Source organism: Podarcis gaigeae (genome assembly GCF_964106915.1).
Source record: "Podarcis gaigeae genome assembly, chromosome: Z".
Classification (NCBI taxonomy): domain Eukaryota; kingdom Metazoa; phylum Chordata; class Lepidosauria; order Squamata; family Lacertidae; genus Podarcis; species Podarcis gaigeae.
The window spans coordinates 39,747,593-39,769,876 of record NC_139691.1 but is presented as its reverse complement, the minus strand read 5'-3'; the positions used below and the strand labels follow the sequence as shown (position 1 = coordinate 39,769,876).

Below are 22,284 nucleotides of genomic sequence, written 5' to 3'. Positions count from 1 at the left end.
AGCTACAAAGTCTGTCTTCTTCCTGTTTCCTGTTTCTGAGAGATTTGAATGGGGAAATCCTTTCGATTCTTCATGAATAATAGGCAGTGGGGTGAGGGAGGCCAGGGCCACATCCACACCATTTAAAGCGCCATGAAGCCACTTTAAACACTCATGGCTTCTTCCCCCAAAGAATCTGGTTTGAAAAGGGTGCTGAGAGTTGTTAGGAGACCCCCCTGTTCCCTGCCAAGAAGGGAACCCTACCCCCACCCCTACCTCTATCCCACCCGTAACCCTACCCCACCCTTACCCCTACCCCTACCCTAGCCTAACCCTAACACAACCGTAACCCTAACCCTAAATCTAATCCTAACTCAATGTCTGTCTTCACATTGAGTTCATGCAGCTGCCCATGTCAGGAAATTCTTGTGCCACATAAAGAAAACAGTGTTGAGATTTCAAGCTTTAGGTTTTATTAGGTCCCAACAAGCTCTGTTGCAAAACATGATTTACAATTGTAAATCTGTTGCAAAACATGATTTACAAAGATGTACTCCTTGCTGTCTGCCTTTTGTCATTTTTCTCTGCCTGGCTGGGACAAAAAGAGCAACCCAGAGCCTTGGAACAAGCTGGGACCCAATGACCAATACAAGGTATGGTACGAAATACTTAACTAGGGTTATGATGCTGGTTATCCTAAAGGCCAGGGATGGGGAGCCTGGTGTCCAGCAGAGATTGTTGGGACTCCAACTTCCACCAGCCCCATCCCTGATGTCTATGGATGAAGGGCAAATAATAATAATAATAATAATAATAATGGCCATTTGGTGGGAGGAATAATAAGCTTCAGCTTTGGAAGGCCTGGGGTATGTGATCACAGCATTTTGGGGTTGGGCTAGATGACCCTCGGGTCCCTTCTATGATTCTTCCCTCTCCTCTCCAGTTCAATCTTCTAAACTCTGACTGAATAAGCATGATAGATCCCTGAGTTTCTGCCATTGACTCGTGATTCTTCCTGCAAAATGTCTTTTAAGCCCATTAAAGCTGAACGATTAGAGATCCTTTCCTTCCATTGAAGCAAAGAGGTGTAATTTCAGTGTATGCGAGGCAGAAGAATCGTAATATTAACTGCCTGTTTAGGGCTCCTAGGCACTTAGTAAGTTTCTTGCAGTTCAGCTCTGAAAAAACTTCATTGTGTCTTGCTCTCAGTCCCAGCAGCTGATTTTTTTTGGGGGGGGCAGGTGTAGTTGAGTAAGGATAAACAATGAAAATGAGGTGTCTAGTCTTGCATAATGTCACTATTTGGGTACACCTTGAGCTGTTAAAAGGTTTAAGGGCTTATTCTGGGAGTTCAAAAGCTTTCAATGCAATCCAGAGAAGAATTAAGCCTTGCTTGAGTCCACTGAAATAAAAACCTAAAACGGAGCACTTCAGATGGGTGGGATATAAATATTATGATTATGATTATGATTATGCTAGGCTTTCACAAAATGTTCTTTCACCAAACGACTGAGACCTAAAGAAAACAAAAGCTTTGTTTGGGCTTCAATATTTAAATACTCAATGACCTCGCACTTTCTGTTTGTCTGCCATGACGATCGGCTGTGCCAATTACACTGGATCCCTTCTGTGTTGGTAATTGAGGATAATATGGGAGTAATTATCCTCTCAGCCCTCCCAGGGTTGGGGGGGGCACTCTACCCACAGATGGTCCAATACCTGCTGCCCATCCAGAAGGAAGAGGGGGCAGGGGGTGCTGGGTGTAAGCCGCATGGTTGTGGCAACTCTCCAAAGCTGGTGCCATGAACAAAGGACACCTGTTTTTTAAGATAAAAATTCGTAGCTAACTAACAGGCATGCTCTGAACCAGTGGAAATAAAATAACTTGCTAATTTAATCAGCCACTGAGAAGATTTGATCTGGCGAAAGACTTTTGTCGGGACCAAAACACAATGGCTTGAAATGCTTAAGTGGATGCTATCTTAATTACAAAATGGACTGTGTGAAATTTTGACTATGATTCTGGCAGTGATTATTAAGGGAAAGATGAAAGGAATCCCTGATGGAGCTATCATTTCAGTGTGGAGGCATCATCTCATTAACAGCTGGAAGGAGCCCAAGACAGAGTTTTGGATATCTGCCCGGGATTAATGGTGGACTATGATGTGGGTGGTGCTGTGGTCTAAACCACTGAGCCTAGGGCTTGCCGATCAGAAGGTCGGCGGTTCAAATCCCCACGACGGGGTAAGCTCCTGTTGCTTGGTCCTAGCTCCTGCCAACCTAGCAGTTCGAAAGCACGCCAAAAAGTGCAAGTAGTTAAATAGGTATTGCAGTTGAACCAGAAGCGGCTTAATCATGCTGGCCACATGACCCAGAAAAATTGTCTGCAGATAAATGCCGGCTCCCTCAGCCTGTGAAGCGAGATGAGCATCACAACCCCCGAGTCATCTGTAAATGGACTTAACTGTCAGGGGTCCTTTACCTTTTTTTTATGATGCAGTTAAAATACCTCTGTGTGTAGAAAATGAAACTAAAGATTGCTGAGGAGCAGAAACAACAGTACAGTACAAAGGACTGACCCATTCGCTGAATAAATTGATGATGGATTAATTGTATAGTCCCAGGAGGAGGTGAGCCTTTTTTATTCTCCTTTGATATACATGTATTTGCAGTTTTACCTGGTAAACTTCCCCCGAAAGGTAACAGTTTGAAATATGCAAGTGGGTTTGAAAGAACACTGCTGCTATCTCCTCAGTGGAAGGAAGGAAAAAATTATGGACTGGAGCTACTTTGTTTTTGCAGAGGTACCAGCATTTCGAATCCACACGATGGGGTGAGCTCCCATTGCTCGTCCCTGCTCCTGCCCACCTAGCAGTTTGAAAGCACGTCAAAGTGCAAGTAGATAAATAGGTATCGCTCCGGCGGGAAGGTAAACGGCGTTTCCGTGCACTGCTCTGGTTCGCCGGAAGTGGCTTAGTCATGCTGGCCACATGGCCCGGAAGCTGTATGCCGGCTCCCTCGGCCAATAAAGCGAGATGAGCACCGCAACCCCAGAGTCGGCCACGACTGGATCTAATGGTCAGGGGTCCCTTTATCTTTTTACCAGCATATTGGGAGATGGTGCGAGACTAGGGAGGGGAATTCTGGATGGCTGCTTGGAGCTAATGGCATCTTTTTGTCTGGGACTGTGGAGTATTACGGCTCCTGTTGGCAGAAATTGAAAATGGAATTGCTGAAATGTGAACAACAGGGAGGAAAATATTTCACACAAAATGATGAAGACGAAAGTTTGAACAGACCAGTGGTTGTAAACATAAATGAAAATTAAGTGAAGGATTAAAAACGGAATGGTTTATTGACTAATTAAGAAATGCAATGTGATATTAGATTATTAGAACATGAAATTCAGAGCTTGGGAAGCCACCCAAAGATATATAATTTGGTATTTATATTTGGCTTTTTTGATTGTATTGTAATCTGGAATGTTTTAATGTGGTTCTTTTTGGATTATTAAAATGGAAAACTTAATAAATATTATATACAAAAATAAATAAATAAAATAAATACTCAATGACCTGCCTTTCAGATAAGTGGAAATGAAGCAGCTGGTTGCCATGGTGAAATTATGATGACACTGTCACTCTGTTGTCTCACTGCTGAAGTCATAAGTCAGATTCAAGGGGGGATTTTCCCCCAAGGACCTGCCTACCAGTTAACAGTCACCTAAAGTTTTCCAGTAAAACATGAAATGGTGCACACGCTACACCTTGTTTGTGCGCTTATCAGGCATGTCCAAAGTCCATTTTGGGGGTCTAATCCAGCCCACCGGTCAGTTTAATCCGGCCCCTGTGGCAGTTTATTTCCTGGGGTAAAATCCTAAAAAAACAAACCCTCAACAAATTCAACCCCAAAAATAGGTTAACAACTTGGGTTGGCCCTTTCGGCGGCCCTCACAGCCCTTCACTTCATCAAATCTGGCCCTCTTTGAAAAAAAGATTGTACAGGGTGACAGTCAAAGAGTTCAAGAGAAGCAAAGCTGGGGAGTTGGATGTCCGGAGTTTCATTCTCTCCCGTGCTGCAGAGTGTGTGAGACTACTGGATCATATACTCTGTGTGTTGACATTCCATTCTTTGGAAGAGAGGGAACAGAAGGAACTGTGCGCCACTTCCGTCTTCTTTGTTCTGTGTTCTGTTCTGTTGTTCTCTCTCGGAGGGCCCACCCCCCATGGTGCTTCCGTTGGAAAAGGGGTGTGGTTTAAGCAGCCCGGTTGCCCCACCCTTTCCCATTGTGCCCTGTCCCTTTCCCTGCAAGGGTTCAGGTGAGTGCAAAATGCCTACTATAAACGCATGCAGAAAGACAAACGTATTTTACCACCCTACTTCCCATGTTAATCACAACACTATACAACACAATACAATAAAAATACCTTTATTGGCATTTCAAGTTAAGACCTTCCAAAATGGCTTGAGATACAAAGTCTTTCTTCTTTCTGTTTCCTGTTTCCGAGAGATTTGAATTGGGAAATCCTTTCAATTCTTCATGAATAAGAGGCAGTGGGGTGAGGGAGGCCACGGCCGCATCCACACCATTTAACGTGCTATGAAGCTGCTTTAAACACTCATGGCTTAAACACCCCCAAAGACTCTGGGAGCTATAGTTGGAAAAGGGTGCCAAGAGTTGTTAGGGGACCCCCTGTTCCCTGGCAAGAAGGGAACCCTACCTCTACCCCCACTCCTACCTCTGACGCTAACCCTAATTCTAACCCTAACGCTAACACTTAAGCCTTAACTAGAGCTACAATTCCCAGAGTTTCCCGGCAAGAAGGGAACCCTAACCCTGCCCCTTATCTACAGCTACAATTCCCAGAGTTCCCTGCCAAGGGAACCCCAACCCTATACCTGCCCCTGACGCTAACCCTAACCCTTAACCCTTAACTAGCGCTACAATTCCCAGAGTTCCCTGGCAAGAAGGGAACCCTAACCCTACCCCTAATCCTAATCCTAATACAGTGGTACCCCGCAAGACGAACACCTCGGAGGATGAAAAACTCGCTAGACGAAGGAGTTTTTCGTTTTCTTAGCCGCTTCGCAAGACACATTTACCTATGGGCTTGCTTCGCAAACGAAGCTTGCCCCGCAAGCTCCAGGGATAGCGGGGAAGCGCAGCGGGCCTTCCCCTCTGTCCCCGGACCCCTTTTGGACCAAGGGGCGGCAACAGGGAGAAGCGATCTTCTCCCCTCCGCCCCTTGCTTTAAACAGGTCCGAGGCAGGCAATGGGGAGAAGCAATCTTCTCCCCGCTGCCCCTTGCTTTAAAACAGGTCCGGGGACAGAGGGGAAGGCGTGCGGCGCTTCCCCTCTGTCCCCGGACGGTCTCCATAGGAACGCATTGATTGATTTTCAATGCATTCCTATGGGAAACCGAGCTTCGCAAGACGAAAAACTCACAAGAAGAAAAAACTTGTGGAACGAATTAATTTCGTCTTGCGAGGCACCACTGTACTTAAGCACCGTAACAAGTCTCTGTCCCCTTAACCACCTACAGTTCCCAGAATCCCTGAGGGGAAGCCATGCCTGTTTAAAGTGACTTCATAGCAGTTCCAGTGGTGCACCTAATGTGGCCTAATGTTCCCTCCCTCATTTTGTTCTCTCCCCACTGCCCCATCACTTGCAGTGCAGCAGATGTCTGCCTGCAGTCTCCCTTCAAAGCTCCTTCTCTCAAGTATGGCCAAGGCCTTGCCCATTCCTCACTGCCAGTATTTCACGTTCACTTCTCCGATGTAAATAGGGATGTCCTGCGGTTCTCTTGATGACTTTTAAGACTGGACTTGGGGAAAACCTCACCGGCTCCAGACATCCCTGTAAGGCAAAGGCAAACAGGTGAGTGGGATGGCCAACACCCGACAGCGTCCCCCCAGATTCCTCCTCGGGTTGGCTGCCTGTTAACAAACAAGGCTTCCAAACCACTTTGCACCCATCTCAGCCAGCGTAGCCTCACAACATCCACTAGCCTGAATGCAAATTCTTCTGACAACCATCCACTAGCTGCAACCTCATCAGGTCCATTGCCAGACATCAACCAGCTTCAGAGCTGAGTGTCAGTCACCTTCAAGTAGCGATCCCACCAGCAAGTAATCTTTGTACTTGCCTTCTCCTTGCTCCACAGCATCCCAGCGCCGGGCGATTGCCTCCTTCCGCTTGCCAGCTTGCCGCCACGGGACAGGAGACCGCCTAGGCTGAGTGTCTTCTTTCTGTTTCTTGTTTCCGAGAAATTTGAATTGGGAAATCCTCTCGATCCTTCATGAATAAGAGGCAATGGGGACAGAGCATTTCAAGTTAAGACCTTCCAAAATGGCTTGAGAGACAAAGTCTTTCTTCTTTCTGTTTCCTGTTTCCGAGAGATTTGAATTGGGAAATCCTTTCAATTCTTCATGAATAAGAGGCAATGGGGTGAGGGAGGCCACGGCCACATCCACACCATTTAACGTGCTATGAAGCCGCTTTAAACACTCATGGCTTAAACACCCCCAAAGACTCTGGGAGCTATAGTTGGAAAAGGGTGCCAAGAGTTGTTAGGGGACCCCCTGTTCCCTGGCAAGAAGGGAACCCTACCTCTACCCCCATCCCTACCCCTGACGCTAACCCTAACTCTAACCCTAACGCTAATCCTTAAGCCTTAACTAGAGCTACAATTCCCAGAGTTCCCCGGCAAGAAGGGAACCCTAACCCTGCCCCTTATCTACAGCTACAATTCCCAGAGTTCCCTGCCAAGGGAACCCCAACCCTATACCTGCCCCTGACGCTAACCCTAACCCTTAACCCTTAACTAGCGCTACAATTCCCAGAGTTCCCTGGCAAGAAGGGAACCCTACCCCTACCCCTAATCCTAATCCTAATACAGTGGTACCCCGCAACACGAACACCTCGGAAGATGAAAAACTCGCTAGACGAAGGAGTTTTTCGTTTTCTTAGCCGCTTCGCAAGACACATTTACCTATGGGCTTGCTTCGCAAACGAAGCTTGCCCCGCAAGCTCCAGGGATAGCGGGGAAGCGCAGCGGGCCTTCCCCTCTGTCCCCGGACCCCTTTTGGACCAAGGGGCGGCAACAGGGAGAAGCGATCTTCTCCCCTCCGCCCCTTGCTTTAAACAGGTCCGAGGCAGGCAATGGGGAGAAGCAATCTTCTCCCCGCTGCCCCTTGCTTTAAAACAGGTCCGGGGACAGAGGGGAAGGCGTGCGGCGCTTCCCCTCTGTCCCCGGACGCTCTCCATAGGAACGCATTGATTGATTTTCAATGCATTCCTATGGGAAACCGAGCTTCGCAAGACATAAAACTCACAAGAAGAAAAAACTTGTGGAACGAATTAATTTCGTCTTGCGAGGCACCACTGTACTTAAGCACCGTAACAAGTCTCTGTCCCCTTAACCACCTACAGTTCCCAGAATCCCTGAGGGGAAGCCATGCCTGTTTAAAGTGACTTCATAGCAGTTTCAGTGGTGCACCTAATGTGGCCTAATGTTCCCTCCCTCATTTTGTTCTCTCCCCACTGCCCCATCACTTGCAGTGCAGCAGATGTCTGCCTGCAGTCTCCCTTCAAAGCTCCTTCTCTCAAGTATGGCCAAGGCCTTGCCCATTCCTCACTGCCAGTATTTCACGTTCACTTCTCCGATGTAAATAGGGATGTCCTGCGGTTCTCTTGATGACTTTTAAGACTGGACTTGGGGAAAACCTCACCGGCTCCAGACATCCCTGTAAGGCAAAGGCAAACAGGTGAGTGGGATGGCCAACACCCGACAGCGTCCCCCCAGATTCCTCCTCGGGTTGGCTGCCTGTTAACAAACAAGGCTTCCAAACCACTTTGCACCCATCTCAGCCAGCGTAGCCTCACAACATCCACTAGCCTGAATGCAAATTCTTCTGACAACCATCCACTAGCTGCAACCTCATCAGGTCCATTGCCAGACATCAAGCAGCTTCAGAGCTGAGTGTCAGTCACCTTCAAGTAGCGATCCCACCAGCAAGTAATCTTTGTACTTGCCTTCTCCTTGCTCCACAGCATCCCAGCGCCGGGCGATTGCCTCCTTCCGCTTGCCAGCTTGCCGCCACGGGACAGGAGTGTCTGAGTGTCTTCTTTCTGTTGAGTGTCTTCTTTCTGTTTCTTGTTTCCGAGAAATTTGAATTGGGAAATCCTCTCGATTCTTCATGAATAAGAGGCAATGGGGACAGAGCATTTCAAGTTAAGACCTTCCAAAATGGCTTGAGAGACAAAGTCTTTCTTCTTTCTGTTTCCTGTTTCCGAGAGATTTGAATTGGGAAATCCTTTCAATTCTTCATGAATAAGAGGCAATGGTTTGAGGGAGGCCACGGCCACATCCACACCATTTAACGTGCTATGAAGCCGCTTTAAACACTCATGGCTTAAACACCCCCAAAGACTCTGGGAGCTATAGTTGGAAAAGGGTGCCAAGAGTTGTTAGGGGATCCCCTGTTCCCTGGCAAGAAGGGAACCCTACCTCTACCCCCACCCCTACCCCTGACGCTAACCCTAACTCTAACGCTAACCCTTAAGCCTTAACTAGAGCTACAATTCCCAGAGTTCCCCGGCAAGAAGGGAACCCTAACCCTGCCCCCTATCTACAGCTACAATTCCCAGAGTTCCCTGGCAAAAAAGGAACCCTAACCCCAACCCTTCCCCCTATCTACAGCTACAATTCTCATAATTCCCTGCCAAGGGAACCCCAACCCTATCCCTGCCCCTGACGCTAACCCCAACTCTAACCCTTAACCCTTAACTAGAGCTACAATTCCCAGAGTTCCCTGGCAAAAAAGGAACCCTAACCCCAACCCTTCCCCCTATCTACAGCTACAATTCCCAGAGTTCCCTGCCAAGGGAACCCCAACCCTATCCCTGCCCCTGACGCTAACCCCAACTCTAACCCTTAACCGTTAACTAGAGCTACAATTCCCAGAGTTCCCTGGCAAGAAGGGAACCCTACCCCTAATCCTACCCCTAATCCTAATCCTAATACTTAAGCACCGTAACAAGTCTTCGTCCCCTTAACCACCTACAGTTCCCAGAATCCCTGAGGGGAAGCCATGCCTGTTTAAAGTGACTTCATAGCAGTTCCAGTGGTGCACCTAATGTGGCCTAATGTTCCCTCCCTCATTTTGTTCTCTCCCCACTGCTCCATCACTTGCAGTGCAGCAGATGTCTGCCTGCAGTCTCCCTTCAAAGCTCCTTCTCTCAAGTATGGCCTAGGCCTTGCCCATTCCTCACTGCCAGTATTTCACGTTCACTTCTCCGATGTAAATAGGGATGTCCTGCGGTTCTCTTGATGACTTTTAAGACTGGACTTGGGGAAAACCTCACCGGCTCCAGACATCCCTGTAAGGCAAAGGCAAACAGGTGAGTGAGATGGCCAACACCCGACAGCGTCCCCCCAGATTCCTCCTCGCTTTGGCTGCCTGTTAACAAACAAGGCTTCCAAACCACTTTGCACCCATCTCAGCCAGCGTAGCCTCACAACATCCACTAGCCTGAATGCAAATTCTTCTGACAACCATCCACCAGCTGCAACCTCATCAGGTCCTTTGCCAGACATCAACCAGCTTCAGAGCTGAGTGTCAGTCACCTTCAAGTAGCGATCCCACCAGCAAGTAATCTTTGTACTTGCCTTCTCCTTGCTCCACAGCATCCCAGCGCCGGGCGATTGCCTCCTTCCGCTTGCCAGCTTGCCACCACGGGGCAGGAGGCCACCAGAGCCACAGCATCCCAGCGCCGGGCAATTGCCTCCTTCCGCTTGCCGGCTCGCCACCACGGGACAGGAGGCCGCCTGGGCTGAGTGCCACCGAGCTGCCCATTTCTCTCTGGGGAGGGCAACTGCTGAGGCTTGCGCCTTGGCCCACATTTATACCCGCTCAGCAGCCAAATGTTTTTGTCACATCACAATCAACCCACAGACAATGGCAGCAGCTGGGGAGGCATCACCATCACTCCCTCAGCCCTCACAATGGTGAGCACAGCTCAGCAGCCAAAACACACACACACACACACACACACACACACACACACACAAGTTGTGCCAATATCTGTGAAGGTCACACCGGAAACCCAAAGGGGCAGGAGGGGGACATTTTTCAGCCCAGTGGTTACATTATCCCTCCACACAACACTAGTCCAACACACAAATGAACAGAGCAATGAAAGCAAGCCTTATCTTTGCACAGGAAGCTGTTGAAGGAATGACATGCAGAGAGAAAGTTAGCATCTCAGGAAAAAAACACTTTTTCATCAGTCAATCAATCAATCAATCAATCATTTATTGTATTTGACTAAAACCCATTATAAATCCAGTTACAAAAGCACCAAACCCAATGACCCAAACTATGGCTCCCAGATTCTTGGGGGGGGGGGGGGAGCCAGGTGGATGCCATGTTAACTCAGCGATGTGTCAAGTGATGGCGACCTACTACCTCCAGGTTCAGAGGTGACATATTTCTGCATATCAGTTCCTGAGAATCACGAGGGCTGTTGTGGTCAGATTCTGCTTGCAGTTTTTGCACAGGCATCTGTGAGAATGGGATGCTGAACTTGGGCCACTGGCCTGATCCAGGCAGCTTTCTTATGTTACAAAGGAAGACTTCCAAGAGAATACTTTTAATGCAGCACTCCAAGAAATGCTGCAAGTTTCAGAAAGTCACATAATGCACTCCAAAAACAGAAATTTTGAAACCATTTCAGCACTGTGTCATTTATCTATTTTTCTGCATCTCTTATCTGAACTATGTACTTGCAGTTTCTTTGAGTATGTTTTTTCCAATTTATTTTTATTTGGTAGCCATTTCTCCCTTTCCGAGGAAGGAACAAAAGCATTTGAAGTTCTTAGTGTCCCTGACTTAAGGGTCTGACTCCTCTGCCCTGCCTACCAAGCGCTCACTGGCTGGTGTGCCTTTCACTGTAGGGAGATCAGAAGAGGACCGCTACATTGGCAGAAGCCTAAGCAGCCACGAGCTTGCTATTCAGACACAAGGATATTGTTTTAGTCATTTATTCTTATTTTTAATTACTTGGCACCACAGGCAGCTCTCTCCAAAAATGGCAAAGGCTACAATCCCACCTACATGGGAGGAAGCCCCACTGAATTCAGTAGGACTTACTTCCAAGTAGACATGGGTGCAGCAGTGCTGCAAGGATCTCTCTTGGAAGTCCAAGTAAATAAACTGCCACAGCGGCCGGATTAAACCGACCTGTGCAAAAACTGCAAGGTTAGGATTAGGGGTAGGATTAGGGGTAGGGGTAGTGGTAGGGGTAGGTTTTTTTAGGGTTGAATTTGTTGAGGGTTTGTTTTTTTAGGATTTTACCCCAGGAAATAAACTGCCACAGGGGCCGGATTAAACTGACCGGTGGGCTGGATTAGGCCCCCAAAATGGACTTTGGACATGCCTGATAAGCGCTTGGTCAAGCATCATTAACTTTAGTGGGCTTAATTGTGATTTACTCCAGAATAAATAGGAGAGAAAAGAAGGGAATTGTGTTTTGAGATCTGATCATGAGCAGATCTTTATTTCTGAAAGGCAGCATTTATATTAATGCTTGGAGAGTTGACATTTACGTGGGGAGGCTCATTGAGGTTGCTATCACCCATCTGTGACATAAGAAGACATATTTCTTGAAAGCTTGAAAGCTTAAGTAAGAGGTGCTAAGGTTCCCACTTGACCTCTGATCAGGATGCTCTTTTCTATATTCTTAGATGCTTGGTAACTGTGGATCATCAAGTCAATTTCCAAGGGAAAGAAAGTAGTCACGTGTTCAGTTATGGAAAACTTAATAAATATTTCATACAAAAATAAATAAATAAAATAAATACTCAATGACCTGCCTTTCAAGTAAGTGGAAATGAAGCAGTTGGTTGCCATGGTGAAATTATGATGACACTGTCACTCTGTTGTCTCACTGCTGAAGTCATAAGTCAGATTCAAGGGGGGATTTTCCCCCAAGGCCCTGCCTACCAGTTAACAGTCACCTAAAGTTTTCCAGTAAAACATGAAATGGTGCACACGCTACATCTTTTTCGTGCACTTAGTTCATAGCTTTTCTCTTAGTTAAATAATAATAATATTTTATTACTAGCTTTTCTCTTAGTTAAATAATAATAATATTTTATTACTTATCCCCAGCTACTATGGGTGGCTTCCAGCAAAATATATAAAGTAATGTCAAACATAAAAAAACTTCCTGAAACAGGCTGCCTTCATGTATCTTCTAAAAGTTCTGTACTTCTTTATATCATTGACATCTGACCGGGGGGGGGGGCGGGTTCCACAGGGAGGGTGCCACTACCAAGAAGGCCCTCTGCCTGGTTCCCTGTAACTTGGCTTTTTGCAGTGAAAGAACCGCAAGAAGGCCCTCAGCACTGGACTTCAGTGTCCAGGCTGAACAATAGGGGTGGAGACGCCCCTTCAGGTATACTGGGCTTAGGCCTTTTAGGGCTTTAAAAGTCAGCACCAACACTTTGAGTAGTGCTCGGAAACGTACTGGGAGCCTTTAGGACTGGTGCTATATGGTCCCGGTGGCCACTCCCAGTCACCAGTCTAGATGCTGCATTCTGGATTAGTTGTAGTTTCCGAGTCACCTTCAAAGGTAGCCCCACATGGGGCTACAAAGGTAGATCGCATGGCAGTAGTCCAAGAGGGAGATAATGTTTGTCATCCTAAGAGCTGTGCTTCTCTCTTCCAGTTCTATGTGGTGAACGCGAACTATGATAAGCTTGCAGTTTTTACACAGGTCAGTTTAATCCGGCCCCTGTGGCAGTTTATTTCCTGGGACTTCCAAGAGAGAGCCTTGAAGCACTATTGCACTCATGTCTACTTGGAAGTAAGTCCTACTTAATTCAGTGGGGGTTCCCACCCATGTTGGTGGGATTGTAGCTTTGCCGTTTTGGGAAAGAGCTGCCTGTGGTGCCAAGTAATTAAAAATAAGAATAAATGACTAAAACAAAATCCTTATGTCTGTTTTTTTAAAAATTTTTTTATTAAAGTTTCCAACATTTTATAAAAACAAAACTAAACAATACAATAATAAAAACAAAAAAATAAATAAAAACACGTATAATTTCAGTCCCTTATTTTCTTATAACTTACTTCCCCGACTTCCTCGTACCTCCCCTTTCTGTATTCCAATTTCTAATTTATTAATTCAGCAAATCCTTTCCCTTATTTTTCAATTAATTTTAAGTCTCTCTTTTCTTTTGCTTATCCATTACAGCTGGAAACCACTTAATTTCTAAACCAATGTCATTCTAACATTCATTAATTTTACAGTATTTCTTAAGATAGTCCTTGAATTTCTTCCAATCTTCTTCCGCTGTCTCTCTACCCTGGTCTCGGATTCTGCCAGTCATCTCTGCCAGTCCCATATAATCTATCACCTTCATCTGCCATTCTTCCAAGGTGGGTAGATCTTGTGTCTTCCAATACTTTGCGATGAGTATTCTTGCTGCTGTTGTAGCATACATAAAAAAAAGTTCTATCCTTCTTTGGCACCAATTGGCCGACCATGCCCAGGAGAAAGGCCTCTGGTTTCTTCAGGAAGGTATATTTAAATACCTTTTTCAGTTCATTATATATCATTTCCCATAACGCCTTAATCTTTGGGCACGTCCACCAAAGGTGAAAGAAAGTACCTTCAGTCTCTTTACATTTCCAACATTTGTTGTCAGGCAAGTGATAATTTTTTGCAAGCTTGACTGGGGTCATGTACCACCTATAAATCATTTTCATAATATTCTCTCTTAAGGCATTACATGCCGTAAATTTCATCCCGGTGGTCCACAACTTTTCCCATTCAGCAAACATAATGTTATGACCCATATCTTGTGCCCACTTAATCATGGCTGATTTCACCGTTTCATCCTGTGTATTCCATTTCAACAGCAAGTTATACATTTTTGACAAATTTTTAGTATTGGATTCTAACAATTCTGTTTCCAATTTTGATTTTTCCACCTGGAAGCCAATTTTCCTGTCCATCTTATAAACCTCCATTATTTGATAACAATGAAGCCAGTCTCACACCTTATATTTTAGTTTCTCAAAACTCTGCAATTTCAGTTTGTCCCCTTCTTGTTCCAAAATTTCCCAATATTTCGGCCATTTGGACTCCATATTGAGCCTTTTCACAGCCTTTGCCTCCATTGGCGACAACCACCTTGGGGTTTTATTTTCCAACAAGTCTTTGTATCTAATCCAGACATTATATAGTGCTTTCCTGACAATATGATTTTTAAAGGCTTTATGAGCTTTAACCTTCTCATACCACAAATATGCATGCCACCCAAAAGTATTGTTAAAACCTTCTAAGTCCAAAATGTCTGTGTTCTCAAGAAGCAGCCAGTCTTTCAACCAGCAGAATGTTGCTGATTCATTATAAAGTTTGAAGTCTGGCAGGGCAAATCCACCTCTTTCCTTTGCGTCAGTTAATATCTTAAATTTTATTCTGGGCTTTTTGCCCTGCCAGACAAATCTAGAAATATCTTTCTGCCGCTTCTTGAAACTCCATCTTGTCCACAATTTGCAATGTTTGAAACAAAAACAACATTCTAGGCAATACATTCATCTTTATAACTGCAATTCGACCCAACAAGGAAAGCTTCAAATTTGACCAAATTTCTAAATCTTTTTTCACTTCCGTCCAACATTTTTCATAATTATCTTTAAATAAGTTCCCATTTTTACCTGTCATGTTAATCCCCAGATATTTCACTTTCTTAACCACAGTCAAACCTGTTTCATTCTGAAACCTCTCTCTTTCAATCGATGTTAAATTTTTCTCTAAAACTTAGTTTTTAACTTATTCAATTTAAATCCTGCCACTTGACCAAACTCTTGAATTAGTTCTAAGACCCTTTTAGTACTAGATTCAGGCTCTTGTAATGTAAGAACCAGATCATCTGCAAATGCTATCAATTTGTACTGTTTAGCTCCAACCTGTACCCCTTTAACCAGCTGATCCCTTCTAATCATGCTCAGCAAAACCTCCAGGACTGATATAAAAAGTAATGGAGAGATTGGGCACCCCTGACGTGTCCCTTTTTCAATCTTAAATTCTTCTGTAACCACATTGTTTACAATTAGCTTTGCTTTTTGTTCAGAGTATATTGCACCTATACCGTTTTCAAACCCTTGGCCTACCCCCATCCCCCGGAGGTTCTTCCTCATAAAGCTCCAAGAAATATTGTCAAAGGCTTTCTCCGCATCCATGAATATCAATACTGCTTTAGTGTTTATATTCACTTCTAGCTTTTCCAAAATATCACTTATATTCCTTACGTTATCTGACAAATGTCTTCTATGAATCTCCTCCATCAAAACTTTTTTTCTGTTCTGGTTAGGGGGCAGGCTTAGGGTTAGGGCTGGTTCCCTTCTTGCCAGGGAACTCTGGGAATTGTAGCTCTAGTTAAGGGTTAAGGGTTAGAGTTAGGGTTAGCGTCAGGGGTAGGGGTAGGGTTCCCTTCTTTGCAGGGAACGGGGTCTCCTAACAACTCTCGGCACCCTTTTCAAACTATAGCTCCCAGATTCTTTGGGGGAAGAAGCCATGAGTGTTTAAAGCGGCTTCATAGCGCGTTAAATGGTGTGGATGTGGCCCTGGCCTCCCTAATCCCTCTGCCTCTTATTATTGTGGAATCGAAAGGATTTCCCAATTCAAATCTCTCAGAAACAAGAAACAGGAAGAAGAAAGACTTTGTATCTCAAGCCATTTTGAAATGTCTTAACTTTAAATGCCAATAAAGGTGTTTGTATTGTATTGTATTGTATTGTATTGTATTGTATTGTATTGTATTGCATTGCATTGTATTCTGATTAACATGGGAAATGGAATGGTAAAATGTTAATGAGGTATACGTAATACTTCTGTAAACTGGCACGCCCCTTCTTGTGGGCATGGAAGGAGGGACTTGCGGCCGGAGAAGCAACTTTATAAGATGTTTTTTTCCTAATGAAGATGTGCCTGATCTTGGGTTACCCCACTTGCAAGTGTGTTAAATAAAAAGCTTTCCTAATTGACCCAATTTGTCCAGATCACTATTTAAAAGGATCCAGAGACCTTAATTCAAAGGAACCAGTTTATGTATCTGTCAGAAAGGGCAAAATAAATAAATAAATAACACCAAGCCCTCAACTGCCAAAACAAACTGTCTTGCAGCTCTGTAAAAATTAAAGATTTTGGGAAAACCTTTTAAAAATGGGAGGGTCAGGGCCTTGGTGGGTGCTAAGGAGGGTATCTTAGGGTGCCATGGAGTCCACATGCCACACGTGTCACAAGGGGGGGCTCCTCAGTCATCATTTGTTTATTTATAAATGCCCCCCCTTGAGGCCTAGTTTCCCCAGCCCTGTCTATGGATGGTCTCCTGTGATGTCATGAACAGACATAGCAGCTGAGGAGAAAGAGGCAGTTTCTTATTCTAGAATTTCAAACACGGAAGGGGGGAATTTTAACCCCGGGGGCTACATTTCCTTCCACACAACACTAGTTCAACATACAAATGAACAGAACAATGAAAAAAAGCCTTATCTTTGCACAGGAATCTGTTCAAGGAATGACATGCAGAGAGGAAGCACCACACCCAATTAAACCTATTAAGAAATAGCTTGTCGAACCCCCTAAAATGCAGGGAACTCAGCTGAAATTTAGGAACAATTTGTATTTCTGAATATGTTTATAGTATTCATATTGCTATTCGGAACACTCAAAATGGGGGGGGGGGAGGGACCTCAGCTGCAAACCCACCTTAAACCATGTCCCTTTTCCAATGGAAGTGGCATGGGGGGGTCATTATCTAGCACCCCCTTCCCTGCTTCTCTCGAACTCTTTGACATTAACCCTTCAGTGCTGTTCAAATGTTTTTGAAAGAGGGCCAGATTTGATGAAGGGCCGTGAGGTCCACGGCAGGGCACAAAATCCGTTTTGGGGGCCTAATCCGGCCCGATGGTTGGTTCAGTCTGGCCCCTGGGGCAGTTTATTTCCTGGGGTAAAATCCTAAAAGAGCTCAACAACAACTTTGGTTGGCCGTTTGGTCGGCCCTCATGGCCCTTCACTTCATCAAATGTGGCCCTTCTTGAAATACAGTGGTACCTCTGGATGTGAATGGGATCTGTTCCAGAGCCCCGTTTGCATCCAGAAGTGAACGCAACATGTGTCTGTGCATCTGCGCATGCGCGGTTCATGATTCGCCACTTCTGCGCATGCGTGTAACATCATTTTGACCGTCTGCGCATGCACGAGCGGAGAAACCCAAAAATACTTATCGCGAAGCTACTTCAACCTGAGGTATGACTGTAAGTTTGGACACCACTGGATGAACCGCCTTGGATCCTTCCAGGGCTACAATTCTATGATACTTTGCTCCACAGTAACATATCATAGGGCTTTTAGTATAGCCTCTCTTATTCTGTGGAACAGCATTCCTGTCAAGAATGACAGATATCCCCTATCTGCACTTTCTGGAAACAACATTTCTGTTCTGATGGGGTTTCCCAACTTGATGAATTGGTCTCTGGCATGGGTGTCACCTTTGTATTGCTTTTAAAAATATATATCTCCTGTTTTCTGTGCTGCTTTTAACTGTTTTTTATTGTATCTCTTATACTGCATGTGTGGAATGTGATGAACGAGTGAGTGAGTGAATGAATGAATGAACGAACGAATAAATAAATAAATAAATAAATAAATAAATAAATAACAGCTGAAAAGCAGGCCCAGCTCAGGACACTCTGCTTTTACTCCTAATTCTATGGAGTCTGTAGATTCCAGACAGTCTTTAAATGATGATGACATCCACCGCATACATTTAAAGCACATAGCCTCTCCTAAATAATCTTGGGAACTGTAGTTTCCTCCTTAAAAGCTGCAATTCCCAGTACCCTTAACAAATGACAGTTCCCAGCATTCTTTGCGGGAAGCAATGTGCTTTAACATTTTGGTTTGGTTGTGATCAATATCTCATTGGGAAATACATTCCCAATTAGCTAAAAAGTTAATATCACACCTAGATCAATTAAAGTATGTTTCATATGTCAGGTGGATCACCACTGTTAATAACACCCCCCTTTTATTTTAAAAAAATGATACCATGATTTTCACAGTTCTGGAGCTCCAAAAGTGTCCTTTAGCTATATGGTGCTAAATGAGAGAAATGTAAGTGAAAACCATGTAACTGAAAGCTAGATTAGTTCATTTTGTGCAATAGGATTGTGGGGTTTATCAGCCCCTCTCATTTGCAGCCACAAACAAATTGGTCAAGGTGGAGAGACACAAAAAGTGAAAGAGAGAATTTTCAGGGCTTGCATTTGCCTTCTGTGGCAGCTCTTGGCATAAATTTTAATCTATCAGGATTCAGGCTTGCTCAGGCGCCGGGTCCTGCTCCACTTTCTGGGTGCCCAGTGTGGGCTTGTGCTGTCAAGCACAGGGTGAATGTGTACGTCCCACAGGAGAAGGAGGCCCATTACAGCCTTTGGAAGGCCTGATAGCGCCCGTTGTGGCTGCGGGAAGGCCTGACAGGCCTGTCAGGCCTTCCTGTGGCCTCAGTGTGGTGTAGTGGTTAAGAGCAATAGACTCGTAATCTGGGGAACCGGGTTCGCGTCTCCGCTCCTCCACATGTAGCTGCTGGGTGACCTTGGGCCAGTCACACTTCTTTGAAGTCTCTCAGCCTCACGCACCTCACAGAGTGTTTGTTATGGGAAAGGAAGGGAAAGGAGATTGCTAGCCACTTTGAGACTCCTTCGGGTAGTGATAAAGCGGGATATCAAATCCAAACTTCTTCTCATCAGGCCTTCCCACAGCCTCAGTGGGCCTTCAAGAGGCCACAACTGGCCTCCAGAAGTTAAGGAGGCATGTGGTGGCAGGGGGAATAGTGGTGGCACACAGAGCCACTCCAGGGCCTCCTGGAGTTGGCTGTCCCTCTCCTCAGCTGGGCAGCACGCCCAGCTAGGCTATGTACGCTTGGTAGAAGCATATGTTCTGCTGCAGGGCATGCTGACATCGGGCACCCCCACACACACGGCATGTGCAGCCCGGGCATAAAAAAATGTGGGTGCCCTGCCCCTTCATGGGTTGTGGGGGTTAGAGCACTCAGTGCCTATGCAGTCTTGGAAATTATTTGATTAGTCATATCTTGAGTGATTTATTAGGGGATAATCTAATGAGAACAAATGGGTTCTCCCAAATAAAACAAGGCAGGTTTTAATGGTCCGGAGAAAGAGTTGGGGTGTTAATCTTTCTTCTCTATCCAGGGGGTTCTTCTTCCTGTTACAGAAGCTAAATTAGGATTTGGCTCATAGATATCTGTGCATTTATCATCCCCCAATGAGCTGGCCTGCAACTTTAGTTTGGATGGAAAATGGGAGATGGCTAGACTTCTTTTCCACAGTGGTTTCATTAGGAATGCAGAAAGAATCTGTTTTAAATTGATTTATACATGGAATACAGCAGGTTTTGGCCTTTCTGAGCTTGGTCTGTATTGGACCACCTCCTTGCATCAAGTACTGGCTTGTGCCTGAACAACTCATGTTGTGTTGACTGTCTTTCTTTACTAGGGTTGCCATATATCCAGAAGTAAAATTCAGGAAACAAAAGTTGTTGAGTTTAATATCCTAGACATGTCTGGGAAATTCCAGATGTATGGCAACCTTATCTTTACGAGCCTGACTAATTATAAGCAAAAGTATACTAATAAAATGTGCATATTATATGAAGAACAGGGTGTATAATAATATGTTGATAATGTATAATAATATGTATAATAGCACATATAATAATTGTTCCTGTGGGTGTCGGGAAGTCAGTAATACAACCATTGGAAATCTGGCGCCCTCCAGATGTTATGGACTACAATAATGGCTGATGGGAGCTGTAGTCCACAACATCTGGAAGGTACCAGGTTGCCCAAGGTTGCCCTAATCCATCTCCAGTTTAATTATCCCACTATCCCTACAGGGGGAACATAGAGCAAATGGCAATGTACTTTGCATGCTTAAGCTCTCAAATTCTCTCCCCAGAATTCTATCTTCACTTCAAAGATTTTGAGTTCATCTTGGAAAGACGTCAGCCTTGAAGCCAATCAGAGCACACAGTACTGAGGTAGACGGATCAGTGAGCTAGGCTGACTCATTACATGGCTGTTTCATGTGTTCAAGAAGTACTCAATAGATCATGCTGATTGTGCCAGTCAGAGCTTCTGTTCAGTGCCACTTACTCTTATGTTTGAACACAATTGATTCGAACCCATTGCCCAAGGTATCCAAGCATGCTCTTCCACCTGACTCCATAATGCCCAAAGCTACTCCAAGTCTATATCCTAGCCAAAGTTTTCTTTGACATGCCAGAAACCATAAGCTTTTCTTAACCAGAGTCACCAGGTATAAGGGGTGCAAGCGGTTTCATCCCCCTCAGCATTTTGAAGCAGGGGGCCCAGCCCCCCAATATTGAGGAGGCCAACCCGCCACTGCGCCAGGTACCCTCCACGTGCCCCACCTGGCAGTACCCGGAGCTGGGAGAGGGCTGGGACAAGTGAGGGCAAAGATTTCCCTCTGCATGTCCCACCCTTGCCCAATGCCAGGGAGAGAAGGAGGCCGAGCCCAGAGCCCAGCTCTGTGCTCCCCATTGCACACCTGGCATGCGAGTGCCAGCATCATGGTGGCCTGGCCCAGTGTGTTAGCACTCACGCACTGGACAGGGGCGGGACACATCACATGACTTGTCACATGATGCGCCCCCGATGTGGGCACCCCTGTTCCTAACACACATTTTGGCAAAGCAATTTCCTATAATGTAGTGCATTTTATGTGCGCCACCTTCACTAATATATGCATTCATATGCACATTTTACTCTGTGCATTTTGGCACAAGTTACTTGCTTGGAGAGCTGCACTGCAAAATTCAGAGAAGTGTAGTTTTTGAAGGGTGGCTTGTGTACTGGCTTGCATGCTGTTCAGAAAAGTGTGCATTTGGTAGCTTTGTGCCCATTCCTCTCCCAGAGCAGATGATGGTGTGCAAGGGTGGGTAGAATTCAGGGGCCTTGTGGGCAAGGGAATGAGGGGAATGGGAACTTTCATTGGACAACAGCTGTTTGTCTCAGGTGTGGAGTGCAGCTGGAATGGGGCTGCCTCTCACCTACAGCGTACCACATGTTCATGGGGAACCAGATACTATATCTCATTAATAGAAGACCTGATTCTGGGTTAACCTGCTGCAATGATTTCACTGAATATGACCCACTGTTTCCCCCCTCTGATTAAGGGAACGTGGATGATGCTCTAAGGCTGGAAGCAACTTCAAATTCATGAAGCACTTCAGATCCTCCTGCTTTCACACCAATGGTAGTCTTTGCCCTGAAGCAGTGCTGGCTGATAAAGTAAAATGAGGGATAAAACAGACAAGAGGCAAAGAAAAACAGATTAAGCATTAATCTTATTTTAACTGTCAATAGTCTCAGTCTCTGTCTGTTGCCTCGACCAGTTTTTTTATTTTTATTCTCTCATTGGAACCGAGAAATGCCAAGAGCAGCTCCTTCAGAGGTGGCACTTGTCATGTTCTCCATGAGTCATGCCTCCCACAAGAAAAGCAAATGCTAGACGTGTGAGGGTGGAGAGAGGGAGCAAAAGGTGCAAGGCAGAAAAAAGGCATGCACTACAGAATTCAAAAAAAGGGTAATAATCTCCACTTTGCCTTTCCTGACTCCTATTGTACTTGTATGAATCAGAGAGCAAAGCATAACTTGCTTAACGTTTCTCAAATAATGTGAGTGACTGTTTATTTAACATGGACACAGCTAGGACTGCCACTTTTTAACTAGACAAATGGTGGTGAGGAGGCTCAGACATTAAAAACAAACCATGAATTGCAAAGCTATGTCATGGTTTGGCATGATGGCCAAATGAAGAGTACCTGGGAAACCATGGTTTTGTGAGCAGCTGCGAAACCAGGATCTGATATGATCTGCGTGCTCACCTAGGGTTTGTCACAAGAGAGACTGTGGACAAATAAAAGTGGAGGCAGCCTGGACAATAGTCAGGGGTCATGGGGATTGTGGTCCCACAACATCTGGAGACTAACATTGGAGAAGGCTGCTATAGTTGGGATCCTTTAGATTTTGTGGGACTCCAACTCCCATCCTCTCTAGTCAGCATGGCCAATGGTCAGGGATGATGGAGCTGTGTTCCAGCAACACCAGGAAGTTTCCTGCTCCTGCTATAGAGTAATGAGACTAGATATGGTAGGATAATAAGAATGAAATTGTCATGGAAACTATCATG

At 45.3% G+C, this 22,284-nt stretch overlaps 1 long non-coding RNA gene across 1 annotated transcript in view; it reads right to left on the bottom strand.

Moving 5' to 3' along the window:
- Positions 1–4,972, bottom strand: part of LOC310837079 — a 209,544-nt gene extending 204,572 nt beyond the window's left edge. The window contains exon 1 of the long non-coding RNA XR_014560414.1: positions 4,816–4,972. This is a non-coding gene — a long non-coding RNA (uncharacterized lncRNA). The remainder of the gene's footprint in view (positions 1–4,815) is intronic.
- Between the last annotated feature and the right edge of the window lie 17,312 nt (positions 4,973–22,284).